Here is a 15,663-nt window from a genome sequence, read left to right as displayed (position 1 = left end):
TTCAGCTGTAGAGCTTTACATGACAAGAATCCTCAGTACCCTTCTTGGTGCAAGACACAGCCACCAGTGTTTTGCCACCTGCAACTGCCTATATTTTGTTTTTTGTTTGTTGAGGTATGCTGAGGTTTTCCTTTTTTGACTGCTACAGCTTTTTACTATATGTTCCTTTACTGAATGTTTAAATCGTTCTATCTCAGAATTACAATAAAACTTACAATATTTATCAATGCATGAAACAAATTGAGAAAATGGCCATCATTAAAGTTTTCATTATAAAGTATTTGAGTCAAAAATACACAAAATGTTATGTGCACTAACAGTATCAGTTCTACATTTACAATTTACGTTATACATATTCCTCAGATAGTCGAACATTTTTGAATGCTTGTTTGTTGACATTTGTAATTTTTGATTTTCATTCAGATTACAGCAACTCATTCAATGGTTCTATTATTTTAATATTGGCACTATGATTTTTCCCATATAGATTATACAGGGTAGGGCTATTATTTTTGGTGAAACTCCTTACAGCAACAGTAACAAACAGGCCAATTCAGTGGGAATTATATGCACACACAACATGACCAAATGATGCCAAGCTTTGATATATATCTGCAGAGTATACAGTACCCAATTTTGCACCCCTTAATTATTGCTGTAAAACACTCACTGACACTGTACCAAACAAGTGTTAGACCTAATGTAAGGCATACCTCGAGTGGCAGATGTTGACATTTCCTACTGCCTATTGCAATCTATGTATACAGGAAAATGCTGCCACACTCTACAAAGCTTGCAAGATTCATGTGCACAGAAAAATGCTGCAATACTGACAGTGTTCATTGGCTATCTTTGTGCAATACCATCAGTACTGACAGAGACAGACAAACAGACAGTCTTAAGTCTTGGGAAAGTGTACAGGAATGTCTCACATCCGAATTATACTTGGAGGGATATGATAATGAATGGGTAGACCCAGCGCTGTCTGCAGTCTCAAAGGTAACTCTCAAACATAGACCAGACATTGTCACAGTGGGAATCAGATGTCTTCTCTCTCTAATCCATGCAGGAATTTCAGAATACTGACAGTAAGACACTGAGGTTACGGGTTGCATCTTTCTCTTATCCTGGCTGTCTTAATCTTCACCATATCAGCATTCAGTCTCTCTTAATTTACCTAAACAATCACTTAATGTGGGAATATCACATTGTACACTATGCATTCACGTTCAGGTGAAAATCTACTGAGTCAGTTTGTTATGCATCAGATCGTTGTACTTTGTATATGAATCTAGGCAAAAGAACTTGGTGTAGAAGATTAATGCAGACCTAAATCCGTCTTTAATATCAGAAATATAGTAAACCAGTTCTACATCCTATGTTATTTTACTGCATGCAGATTAGGATATGCAGGATATAAATCCTAGCTTTTGCACCTTAAGTTTTCTTACTATGACACCATGAAGCATGGCATTGTGGCAGTGCTGTGGTTAAAGCCATTGTTCCCAGTTGCAGGGTTCATTCCCAATCATGGGTTATTCTCTGTGTGGAATATGCAAGTTATCCCCAAGCCTAAAGGAGTTTTCTCAAGTAATGAGATTTTAACAAGCCTCCAACATACTTGGGAGTTGATTAATTATATTAAATTTTTTTACGTGTGTGTGTGTGTGTGTGTGTGTGTGTGTGTGTGTGTGTGTGTGTGTGTGTGTGTGTGTGTGAGTTTGTGTGTGTGTGTGTGTGTGTGTGTGTGTGTGTGTGTGTGTGTGTGTGTGTGTGTGTGTGTGTGTGTGTGTGTATGTGTGTGTATATCTACATCTATATATCAATATATCTATATCTATTGGTCTATGTTACAATATCGAAATTTCAAATAATTGAAAATCAAAGGAGTGAGACGAGAACACCAAAACGGCATAAGACCAAACGTTTAATTTCCCAAAGTTCAACACAACAAAACAGTAGCTGCCCATGTTCCACAGTGCTCAGAGCTTCTAAATGGAGATCACAGTACAGTGAGAGTTGGGAAATTTATCCCATTCCTCATTGCATTCCACTGTAGTCTAAGTTTTGACATTTATTAAGGATTTCCTGAAAAGATAGCTGCACACTGAATTGCATTATACAACACTCGCTTATGATTAAACTAACCTAAAAGAGCAAGTGATAATTGTAAAGTAAGACAGCTGTATGGACTGTTTTCTTTCCCCCTTAACAAATGGGTCTGCGAGAAATAATTGCAGTTGTAATGCTTCATCTACCCCCCACCATCATTTTCCACATCCTAAATGGCTTAATTTTATTCCTTGGTCAGCCCCTCTGTTGTCTGTGCTCTCATCAGGAAGCGTTGTTATCTCAAAACACATGGGAATCTGTTACCACTGATTGTGTTATCTGGACTAGAGAAATAAACTTTACTACAAAACACGCCTCCAACCTGTGCTTTGCTGCTGAAATTCTATTGTTTTCTCAGACTCTGTGTCTGTAGTGCTAATGCCATAGCTGTAATGTTTCATTTTAGCAAGATATGCACCACTAAAGTCTCCAGGTTTTAAGCTGAAATACTACTATTATCTGGTTGTTTGATCTTACTTGGAATGCTCTAGTTCCATATAAACATTTTCTTGGATAAGTGCCCCCTGGAGTGACATCACTGCTGAAATTAATAAACATTCAGCCTCAGTAATGCCAACCTCTAGTACCATTGAAAGGTGCTGGGTGCTTCAATAGAAGCAACATAAAAGCACGAATCACTCAACATATATACTGATATTCTCTGCCTCTCTCACCACCTCTTCTTGTTCTTAATGCAATCAGTTTTAAGCTACATTTCTTCTTGTTAATTTCTGGATTATGCATACCAAATGTTAAGCCTTACTATCTTCAGGTGAATCATCTATTTGCGTCAGCTAACTTAACTACACCATGCTGCATTCCCTTGCATTTTTTTCAACCTGCTACATGAAGAATCATCTGCAGCTGTCTCTGAAGGATTTAAACCTAAAGCAGGACCTTGTATAATGCTTCTTGAAGAGCAATCTGATGAAGGAAGTCTATGTAAGTCTAAATCAGTGCAGTCGTTTTCTATCCTTGCTAATTATGGACTACTTATATTTGTTACATGCAATGTTATACATCCTGAGGTATCTACTGTAGTGTTTTTTTTCTTTTTTTTTTTTTTTTTTACAAAAAATGTTTTTTGCTCACTTAGGTTCAATGACATTTTATGACAGGAAGTGCAAAACTGGCAGATTATATGTAAACAGAATGTTACTGGCACGTTTAACTTTGCTTATGACTTTTTATTCATAATTTCAATATTTGCAATTATTTTGTTCTTTTACATTGCATAGGTTGTCCAAACTGTTGCTGGTGGATTATTAATTTCACTCTGATGCATTCATCTATATAGCTCTTTATTGTTGATATATATATATATATATATATATATATATATATATATATATATTTAAACACAAGAAACATGCCCTATCTTTCTCAAATCATCTCACAAAGTTTAACACAATAGTTTATGTGCATTTCCCTGCATTTGATAGCAGATTATTAAGTTTCTAACAGTTAAGATTACTTCTTGACTCTTTCCCTTTTTAAATGGATATAATTGTAGGTTCATAGATAAGTACTAGGCATGCTCCCCTTGTAGGCCATTTTAAGCCTAGCCAGTTTTCCTTTTTGTGCATGAAATAACTTTCCCATTTGGTTATAAATTGGTTTTACCCATCCCATGGTTGAAAATTATGTATTACCCCTAATGAAAATAACTGGGATCATACCATAGATAATATGAGGGGGACCATGCATGGGATAAAGCATTTAGGAGCTGTCTCTGTACATTAGTAGCACAGGGGCAGTCCTGGGGTAACTTTCTGTTTCCTATCCATAGATCTAAGTTGCACTAACAGTTGATGGACAGGTAATATGAATATGAATATGGCTGTCTTCCAGACAGATGGCATTCTTTTTGTCTTAAAGCTATCTTTAAATATAATATTGCAGTTAAGATAAACTATGTCTGAACATTTTCAGATCTTTGTTATTACATTGTTACCTGAGGCCTTAGTATGATCTAATTTGCCTAAGACACAGACATTGCTTGTTTCAGATAGAGTACAGTGATCATTTCTCATCAGTAGTGTAATAACTGACTGATTTTTATTTCCACAAAAATTAACAGTTTTCAGAGGCTAGCTTGGTGATTTCCTGGATATCCCTAACATGTGTATTTCCTGTAGTAATGGGGTCTGTTTTAGGTTGTGCATCTCAGTCTTTATGGATTTTATTGCAAAATTACTTTTTATTGTATTTCATGTTTTTTATGTACCGTTTCTCTTTATTTTTTTAATGTTCCCACATACTCTTTCTCTTTAAAAGTCTACCAGTTACAAATGGTACAAAAACTCTTCACTTGCATTCTAACAAAGTCAAATTTCTGAACAGTGGCATTGATTTCAAACACTATTTAAAAATACCTCCATAGGTGAAAACTGTTTTAGACAGTTAATGTTGGGTGCTATGGATGGATGGATGGGTGGATGAATGGATGGATGGGTTCACAGACTGTTCCGGCACATATGTTTGTCTTGCACATTTACATTGTCAAAATTATGGAATGAAGGTTTCAAAAGATAAAGAGCACGACATGTTTTAATAGTTAGAAATATAGGAACACGTGTCTGTCTGCTGCTTAGATTGTCTGTACAACTGTCTATTTTCCTTGTATATCTATCATTAGTAAAGCACATAAATCTTAGCAGTTTATCTTGCTTTCCCTCCCTCTTAATAATATCAAAGAACAGTTACCCCTAAGCAAATTGAAAATGTGCATTTACTTTTCCCTTCTCATACTATGTACTTTACTGGAACTTTCTCTTTGTCTTTCCTTCAATGACTCCTTCTAAAACATCTCCAGCTGTGCTTTAATAATTAACTAACCTGTGTAATCATTTCTGTTTATTCCTTTGTACAGTCTCCACTTACCATTTTATTCCCCTGCCTACAGTTTCCCCTTACCTTTGTTTCACATAGCTTAAGCACTTTGAGTCTTTGAAAAGCATGAATGCTACTTATGCAAGGCAGTGGCATTCTCCTGTGGATGGCTCTGTTATTTTGCAGTCATATTGTACATTTTTCTAAGGTGACTGACTCTTCTGTTCACATTCATCTGTGTAAGTGAATCACAATAATTTTTCTATCAGTTCTGTGCACTATGCTTTAGAGCAGATTACTGCCAGTAGCAGGAGCCAGCAGTTAATATTACCCACTTACCCACAATCCCTCTGCTTTTTCCTGCCTGACAGATATTGCCAAACTGAGATTCAGTCCTGCTATGACATCATTTCCTTCAGCTTGTACAGCCCATCTGCAATTTCACTGCTCGGTATTCCATTTCTGCTTAATCTTGTTCTGATATATTCCATTCCTTCTGCCAGTATATGCCGAATGTATAAAACTTGTATAACAGAGGGCTTCTTACTGCTTCTTCTCACAAAAGCAATACCCCTCTTTATCTATTAGAGAAAAGTTGCCCAGCATTGTTGTCCACTGAGCATATGCAAAATTTACATTTATTTCCCCGTCTGTTTAGGCCTTGTATATTTACTTTGGTCTCATTTTCAAAACACAAACATTGCTATCGGTAAACATGGCCTTTAAAATGGCTATCCTACAGTGATAACTTTTCTGAGTGAATATGGAGCTTAAGCCAGGCATGTAAGACTACCCACATGCCAGTAGCCATCCTTCAACAAATATACCTCAAAGTTTCACTAACTCATTTAAGTATCATTTGTGCAAGAAATAAACATGGTACCCTGAAGTTTATTTCAAGAGCCAAACATTCCCAGTATTTCAGTAACCACCAAAGGGCAGTGACATGATGTCCAATTCTTTAACAAAGATATAATGCAATCGGGTCAAAAAAACTCTGATAACAACAATATGAAAAAGTTTGGGAAAGTGCATCAGTGTGTGTGTGTGTGTGTGTGTGTGTGTATGTGTGTGTGTGTGTGTGTGTGTGTGTGTGTGTGTGTGTGTGTGTGTGTGTGTGTGTGTGTGTGTGTGTGTGTGTGTGTGTGTGTGTGTGTGTGTGTGTGTGTGTGTGTGTGTGTATGTGCATGTCTGTGTGCCTGTATGTGTGTGTGTGTGTGTGTGTGTGTGTGTGTGTGTGTGTGTGTGTGTGTGTGTGTGCATGTGTGTGTCTGTGTGTGCGTGTGTGTGTATGTGTGTGCGTGTGTGTGCATGTGTGCGTGTGTGTGCATGTGTGCGTGTCTGTGTGTGTGCATGTGTGTTCATGTGTATGTGTGTGCGCGTGTGTCTCTGTGTGTATGTCTGTGTGTGCGTGTGTCCATGTGTATGTGTGTGCATGTTTGTGTGTGTGTGTGTGTGTGTGTGTGTGTGTGTGTGTGTGTGTGTGTGTGTGTGTGTGCATGTGTGTGTGTGTGTCTGTGTGTGCGTGTGTGTCTGTGTCCATGTGTGCGTGTGTGTGTCTATGTGTGTGTGTGTATGTGTGCATGTGTTTGTGTGCGTGTGTATGCGCTTGTATTTTTGTAGTATCTATGCTCAATATGTGGTATAAAGCCATTTAGAATGCCAGTTCTATAAGGCTCAAAACAAATGTTTATTTACAAGGGGCAATATAAAAGATGCTTTTCTTTAGCTTGTGGGAATAACATAAATTTAACAATGTAAAATATGGCTGACCTTAAAGGAGCACTATCCCCAAGTAAACAATCATTGGTTCAAATGTCCATGAATAGCCTGTATGCACAGAAATGGTTCAGATGATGAGAAATTGTGCATTTGAATGGTTGTAGGGTTGATGCCTAACAGTAATCCAGAGTGGAGCTAAGACAAGCAGGCAAGGTGGGCTCTAAGGAAACTAAGGACAGAGGCAGTCTGTAAAATGACTCAGGGCTTCAACACCCAAAGACTCACAGCCCTGATACTACTCCATCCCATAGCTAGAGAATTAAGGTATAATATTGTCATATGTTGGGTATTATTGGCAAGGCTTATAAAGGCTCTTGTGCCATTAGGTTATAATCATCCATGAACCTATGAAGAAGAACTTTGAGTTACCATCCTTCTCACTATAATGCCACTGCAAAGGGGCATAGTCAGTGATGAGGATAAAGTCTCTCCTTAAAAGGTAATAATTTTGTGCCTTGAGGAGCATTTGTTCACTAAGCATTCTCTTTCTATTCCTGAGAAATGCTGCTCAGCATTATTGTGCTCACAGCTGAGGTGGTAAAAGATGTTCATAGTTTCATAGATGATTACTAGGGAATCAGTCTGCAGAGTATTACACGCCGAAACAAACAAAATTAATAAATAAATAAAACCCTATTCATAAGTTCTCCCAGCCTCAAGGAGGGCAAAACAAGATATATCAGGGGAGAATTTGGTGCTGCCCTTCCAGTTATTTAAGTCTACCTCAAAGATGGCAAGGGTGCTACCCTGCTTGACATGTAGCGGAAGTTTGTCCCAGAGGTGAGGGATATGTTGGTATATGACTCTATCAAGCTAACATGTCTTATTTATCTGTTGTTGAACCTTTACTTCCTTTAATTTGGTATTTGAGGTACCAGATAGAAGGCTTCTCGGAACTACTGCATCAAAGTGATGGTCAAACGATACGGAACTTTTAACAAGAGTGCATGGACCCCTTATGACAGTAACTGACTGGAGAAGTGTGTCACCTATATGTTACTACATTTTTTGTAACAAATCAAGGACCATTTGTGCAAACACACAGCAGTATAATCACAGGTTGTGAACACTTCACCTTAGTAAACAGATGTTCCAAATCCAGATGAAGAACATTTTAATACAACTTTATTATAAAACAACAAAAGAATAGATTACACACTTTCATCCCTATAGCTTTGGGACTTCATCAGAACCATAACAAACATAAATCAATGCCTTTAAATATAGTAATACTGCCAATTAATTAACCAAGTGACCATACTAAATTAGTCAATAGGCTTCATTAATTATCTATTAGCCTATGATGAAAGAAGAAGAGGAGCACACCAGTGGTGTAGCTAGAGGTTGTGCCACCCGGGGCTGTCTTTGAGTTTGCAGCCCCTTCCCACTCACAAAATCATGGCCAAATGGGCCCCCCCCCATATACAACCCTCCCCTACTGCAGCCATTCCAGTGTCCCATTACTTGGCTATGTCTTCCCATTTACCATAAACACGTTAACAACTTAGAGTTGACCCAGTAGTCAAGGACTTAGGGACACACATAGATGGCAGTCTAACCTTTAACCATCACGTGTCTACAGTGGTGAGGAAATCATTCTATGCTGCACAACTTATAAGCAAAGGTATGGCATCTAAGTCCAAGGAAGTTATTGTTCCACAGGATTTAGCATTCATCATACCTATCATTGGAGTACAAAGCTCCCTTTGGTGTGTACCTAACCAGGGATATCCAACAACTGGAACATCCACAGAGGTTCCTCACTAAAAGAATACAGAGAGTAAGCAAAATGTTATATGCAGACCACCTCAAGGCCCCGTCCCTGTATTCTATCTTGTACAGGCTTTTGAGGGGAGATATATGCCTGGCATATATGGCATTGTCAGACCCCACTCTGATGGGCCTCCTGCATATCCAAAAAACAAACAGCACTAGAATTACCCATTCTAAAGATTTAAACCTTGCCTGTGAAATAAACAGGACTTGCTAGAGAGACAGGTATGTATTCCAGAGACTACCCTGTCCCTGGAACAGGCTCCCCATCCATGTGAAGCAGAGTTCCTCTTTAACCCAATTCAAGTGCAACTTGGACAATGGGATATGAAACCAGAATTCATCCCTGGTTTGGCTCCTATATCTCTAATGGACACAGGTAACCTGTAAATGGTTCATCTCCCAGGCCCATGCTTATGCTTATCAAGGGTATCAGAACTTTTCAGAGATTTGGGATGCATGGCTAGGCTTGAAAAGGAACTTGTGGTCATTAGCCTAGTGAACACCTATGAACCTATGTGAATAATGCTTTACTTCTACAATGATTATTTGGATTTAATTTAAAACTTTTATTTTAAATTTTATAGTATAAGCACTAATAGGCATCTGCTAAACAAAGCAATACAGTCCCACAATGAAAACAGAATAAGCATTAAAACTTCTCTGCACTTGAAACTCACATTCATTGAAACAAACAATCAAAGAAAATGCATCGGGCCAATGGCGGATAAAGTTTACCTTTGGGCTGTTTTCAAATCATACATATTTAGGATGTATTCAAATCATACATATTTAGGACCATGCAACCACCTTCCTGATTGTATTAAATAATATATCTTGTATAATGCAGCACACTTATTAGAGCGTGTTTTAAATTTGTTTTGAACATTTTTCCAGTTAGCAATGAAACAAAATGTATGAACCAGTAATGGCAAAACTGCCCAATTCATAGCATTTCAATCATAAAGGTCTACTCCAGCTTCTGTCATTACAATCTATCAATATCAGTAAATATGCACAACCTCTGCAGAAGAAAAAGTCATCTAAATAATTCTACATTAAAGAGATCTGTAACTAATGAAGAGGTTATGCCAGCAAACTTTATTTGTAGATACAACAATGAAATATAAAGTTACACTTGCTCTTGAAGACTAAATTGCCTACATTACATGAAGAAATAATAAGCTAGTAATATTGCAATATGGAATGGATGGCAAACTGATAACAGGTTCATAATTACTAGGTATTTCCTCTAAAGGAGGACATTCACAGGACTGCAGCATCTACTCCCTTTAAAGTACAACACAGTACAGTATCAGCAATCCATCTATATACTGTGGGAGTAGAACCCACATCCTTCTGCATCAAAAGTAAGTATACTACCAGGTGTGCTACTAACAATGCAATCAGATTTGGTATGAGCAGCACTAAACTTCTCTTCACCTGAAGCTCTCAGCTACTTGTAAAATCCACTTGACACTCAATTAAATGTCTCAACTTCGCAGTACAAGAAATCTAGAAAAAGCAACAATTTATTTGGGGTTAGGGGGCAAAGGCCCCAAACCAGGGACACATTTTAAACATCACCTGCATAATCTTAGAAAATTGCTAGAATAAAATGTTTTGTCTTACCATTCGTTTCCTGAAAGAGAGGAAGACTAAAACTTAAATGGCTGTCATTATGCAGTGAATTCAGTTCTTAATGATTTACCAGAAAACCACAAATGTTAAGAGGAACAGACATTCTGTGAAAGTCTGGACAGTTGAGAACTATGGACTCAGCTCCTTGAATCACAAGGTAGTGGCATGTGTACAGAATTCAGGCTCTTGTTCCCTGTACCTAAGGTACAGGGTTTAAGCCTAAGTAACACCAACCAACAGGTATACCTGACAGGGGCATTTTACACACACACACACACACACACACACACACACACACACACACACACACACACACACACACACACACACACACACACACCGAATTGTCCACAAACACACACCAAAATGTCCACACACACACACACACACACACACACACACACACACACACACACACACACACACACACACACCAAAATGTCCACACACACACACCAAAATGTCCACACACACACACACACACACACACACACACACACACAAACACACACCTAAATGTCCACATACACACATCAAAATGTCCACACACACACACACACACACACACACACACACACACACACACACACACACCTAAATGTCCACATACACACATCAAAATGTCCACACACACACACACACACACACACACACACACACACACACACACACACACACACACACACACACACCTAAATGTCCATACACACACCTAAATGTCCACACACACACCTAAATGTCCACACACACACACACCAAAATCTCCACAAACACACACCAAAATGTCCACCCACACACACCAAAATATCCACACACACACACACACCAAAATGTCCACCCACACACACACCTAAATGTCCACCCTTGCTTGGAAGCAGGCAGCAATAAAAATGAATTAAACCATCCTTACATTAAATGTAAGCAGCAGCAATAAGGCGGACAGGAAGAAGAGCAGCACGCACAGACACACAGGACGTGGTGATACAGGATCGTTCTCAAAGAAGAACACCTTTAAAAACAGTTTTTGTTTTTAAATGTAATTAAAACTATGTCACAGCCCCAAAAGTGCTGCCTGGGGTGGGCCCCCACCCGGGCCCCCACCCCACCCCACCCCATAACTACACCACCGAAGAAGTATGAATAGCACTAAGGAAAATAAAGTTAGTGAAAACAGCAGGCTCAGATGAAGTCACGGCAGATATGATCAAGATTTTCAGTGATTTGGGGAAAATAATGGCTGCTGAGGGTATTCATAGCATCGGGGAATGAGAGAGGTGTACCCCAGATGACTGAAGAATACGCATTTCAGTGCTAGTGTATAAGACCAAAGCGGGCATTCACAACTGTGGGCAGTATAGAGGTATCAAATTCCTGTCACCCTGCATGTAAGTTCTGGAGAGGGTGACTGATAAACAAATATGCAGAATGGTAGAAATTAAGACAGGAGATGAGCACTTTGGATTTAGATCAGGCTACAGCACAACTGACCCCAATGTTCACAGTGAGTCAGATAATTGAATGAGCACTTGGGGTTTAGATCAGGCTACAGCACAATTGACCCAATGTTCACAGTGAGTCAGATAATTGAATGAGCACTTGGGGTTTAGATCAGGCTACAGCACAATTGACCCAATGTTCACAGTGAGTCAGATAATTGAATGAGCACTTGGGGTTTAGATCAGGCTACAGCACAACTGACCCCAATGTTCACAGTGAGTCAGATAATTGAATGAGCACTTGGGGTTTAGATCAGGCTACAGCACAATTGACCCAATGTTCACAGTGAGTCAGATTATTGAATGAGCACTTGGGGTTTAGATCAGGCTACAGCACAATTGACCCCAATGTTCACAGTGAGTCAGATAATTGAATGAGCACTTGGGGTTTAGATCAGGCTACAGCACAACTGACCCAATGTTCACAGTGAGTCAGATAATTGAATGAGCACTTGGGGTTTAGATCAGGCTACAGCACAACTGACCCAATGTTCACAGTGAGTCAGATTATTGAATGAGCACTTGGGGTTTAGATCAGGCTACAGCACAACTGACCCCAATGTTCACAGTGAGTCAGATTATTGAATGAGCACTTGGGGTTTAGATCAGGCTACAGCACAACTGACCCCAATGTTCACAGTGAGTCAGATTATTGAATGAGCACTTGGGGTTTAGATCAGGCTACAGCACAACTGACCCCAATGTTCACAGTGAGTCAGATAATTGAATGAGCACTTGGGGTTTAGATCAGGCTACAGCACAATTGACCCCAATGTTCACAGTGAGTCAGATAATTGAATGAGCACTTGGGGTTTAGATCAGGCTACAGCACAACTGACCCCAATGTTCACAGTGAGTCAGATAATTGAATGAGCACTTGGGGTTTAGATCAGGCTACAGCACAATTGACCCCAATGTTCACAGTGAGTCAGATAATTGAATGAGCACTTGGGGTTTAGATCAGGCTACAGCACAATTGACCCCAATGTTCACAGTGAGTCAGATAATTGAATGAGCACTTGGGGTTTAGATCAGGCTACAGCACAACTGACCCAATGTTCACAGTGAGTCAGATTATTGAATGAGCACTTGGGGTTTAGATCAGGCTACAGCACAACTGACCCCAATGTTCACAGTGAGTCAGATAATTGAATGAGCACTTGGGGTTTAGATCAGGCTACAGCACAACTGACCCCAATGTTCACAGTGAGTCAGATAATTGAATGAGCACTTGGGGTTTAGATCAGGCTACAGCACAATTGACCCAATGTTCACAGTGAGTCAGATAATTGAATGAGCACTTGGGGTTTAGATCAGGCTACAGCACAACTGACCCCAATGTTCACAGTGAGTCAGATAATTGAATGAGCACTTGGGGTTTAGATCAGGCTACAGCACAATTGACCCCAATGTTCACAGTGAGTCAGATAATTGAATGAGCACTTGGGGTTTAGATCAGGCTACAGCACAATTGACCCCAATGTTCACAGTGAGTCAGATAATTGAATGAGCACTTGGGGTTTAGATCAGGCTACAGCACAATTGACCCCAATGTTCACAGTGAGTCAGATAATTGAATGAGCACTTGGGGTTTAGATCAGGCTACAGCACAATTGACCCAATGTTCACAGTGAGTCAGATAATTGAATGAGCACTTGGGGTTTAGATCAGGCTACAGCACAATTGACCCCAATGTTCACAGTGAGTCAGATAATTGAATGAGCACTTGGGGTTTAGATCAGGCTACAGCACAATTGACCCAATGTTCACAGTGAGTCAGATAATTGAATGAGCACTTTGGATTTAGATCAGGCTACAGCACAACTGACCCCAATGTTCACAGTGAGTCAGATAATTGAATGAGCACTTGGGGTTTAGATCAGGCTACAGCACAACTGACCCCAATGTTCACAGTGAGTCAGATTATTGAATGAGCACTTGGGGTTTAGATCAGGCTACAGCACAATTGACCCCAATGTTCACAGTGAGTCAGATAATTGAATGAGCACTTGGGGTTTAGATCAGGCTACAGCACAACTGACCCCAATGTTCACAGTGAGTCAGATAATTGAATGAGCACTTGGGGTTTAGATCAGGCTACAGCACAACTGACCCCAATGTTCACAGTGAGTCAGATTATTGAATGAGCACTTGGGGTTTAGATCAGGCTACAGCACAACTGACCCCAATGTTCACAGTGAGTCAGATTATTGAATGAGCACTTGGGGTTTAGATCAGGCTACAGCACAACTGACCCCAATGTTCACAGTGAGTCAGATTATTGAATGAGCACTTGGGGTTTAGATCAGGCTACAGCACAGCTGACCCCAATGTTCACTGTGAGTCAGATTATTGAATGAGCACTTTGGATTTAGATCAGGCTACAGCACAATTGACCCCAATGTTCACAGTGAGTCAGATAATTGAATGAGCACTTGGGGTTTAGATCAGGCTACAGCACAATTGACCCCAATGTTCACAGTGAGTCAGATAATTGAATGAGCACTTGGGGTTTAGATCAGGCTACAGCACAATTGACCCAATGTTCACAGTGAGTCAGATAATTGAATGAGCACTTTGGATTTAGATCAGGCTACAGCACAACTGACCCCAATGTTCACAGTGAGTCAGATAATTGAATGAGCACTTGGAGTTTAGATCAGGCTACAGCACAACTGACCCCAATGTTCACAGTGAGTCAGATTATTGAATGAGCACTTGGGGTTTAGATCAGGCTACAGCACAATTGACCCCAATGTTCACAGTGAGTCAGATAATTGAATGAGCACTTGGGGTTTAGATCAGGCTACAGCACAACTGACCCCAATGTTCACAGTGAGTCAGATAATTGAATGAGCACTTGGGGTTTAGATCAGGCTACAGCACAACTGACCCCAATGTTCACAGTGAGTCAGATTATTGAATGAGCACTTGGGGTTTAGATCAGGCTACAGCACAACTGACCCCAATGTTCACAGTGAGTCAGATTATTGAATGAGCACTTGGGGTTTAGATCAGGCTACAGCACAACTGACCCCAATGTTCACAGTGAGTCAGATAATTGAATGAGCACTTGGGGTTTAGATCAGGCTACAGCACAACTGACCCCAATGTTCACAGTGAGTCAGATTATTGAATGAGCACTTGGGGTTTAGATCAGGCTACAGCACAACTGACCCCAATGTTCACAGTGAGTCAGATAATTGAATGAGCACTTGGGGTTTAGATCAGGCTACAGCACAACTGACCCCAATGTTCACAGTGAGTCAGATAATTGAATGAGCACTTGGGGTTTAGATCAGGCTACAGCACAATTGACCCCAATGTTCACAGTGAGTCAGATAATTGAATGAGCACTTTGGATTTAGATCAGGCTACAGCACAACTGACCCCAATGTTCACAGTGAGTCAGATAATTGAATGAGCACTTGGGGTTTAGATCAGGCTACAGCACAACTGACCCCAATGTTCACAGTGAGTCAGATAATTGAATGAGCACTTGGGGTTTAGATCAGGCTAGAGCACAACTGACCCCAATGTTCACAGTGAGTCAGATAATTGAATGAGCACTTGGGGTTTAGATCAGGCTACAGCACAACTGACCCCAATGTTCACAGTGAGTCAGATAATTGAATGAGCACTTGGGGTTTAGATCAGGCTACAGCACAACTGACCCCAATGTTCACAGTGAGTCAGATTATTGAATGAGCACTTGGGGTTTAGATCAGGCTACAGCACAACTGACCCCAATGTTCACAGTGAGTCAGATAATTGAATGAGCACTTGGGGTTTAGATCAGGCTACAGCACAACTGACCCCAATGTTCACAGTGAGTCAGATAATTGAATGAGCACTTGGGGTTTAGATCAGGCTACAGCACAATTGACCCAATGTTCACAGTGAGTCAGATAATTGAATGAGCACTTGGGGTTTAGATCAGGCTACAGCACAACTGACCCCAATGTTCACAGTGAGTCAGATAATTGAATGAGCACTTGGGGTTTAGATCAGGCTACAGCACAATTGA

General features: G+C 40.0%; 1 protein-coding gene across 3 annotated transcripts in view; it reads left to right on the top strand.

Moving 5' to 3' along the window:
• LOC122815908 (hyaluronidase PH-20-like) overlaps nt 1-15,663 on the top strand; it is a 307,193-nt gene that overhangs the window by 145,680 nt on the left and 145,850 nt on the right. For 2 of the 3 annotated variants that reach the window (XM_044088760.1, XM_044088758.1), the window contains exon 1: nt 2,689-3,054. The exons of the other annotated variant lie outside the window; for it this stretch is intronic. The gene's annotated coding sequence lies outside the window, so the exon portion shown is untranslated. Of the gene's footprint in view, nt 1-2,688; nt 3,055-15,663 lie in introns of those variants that run through there. 3 annotated transcript variants of the gene reach the window in all.

This window comes from Protopterus annectens, chromosome 11.part0 (assembly GCF_019279795.1).
Source record: "Protopterus annectens isolate FY-2018-M chromosome 11.part0, PAN1.0, whole genome shotgun sequence".
NCBI lineage: Eukaryota > Metazoa > Chordata > Ceratodontiformes > Protopteridae > Protopterus > Protopterus annectens.
This window is presented reverse-complemented; position numbering and strand designations above follow the sequence as displayed.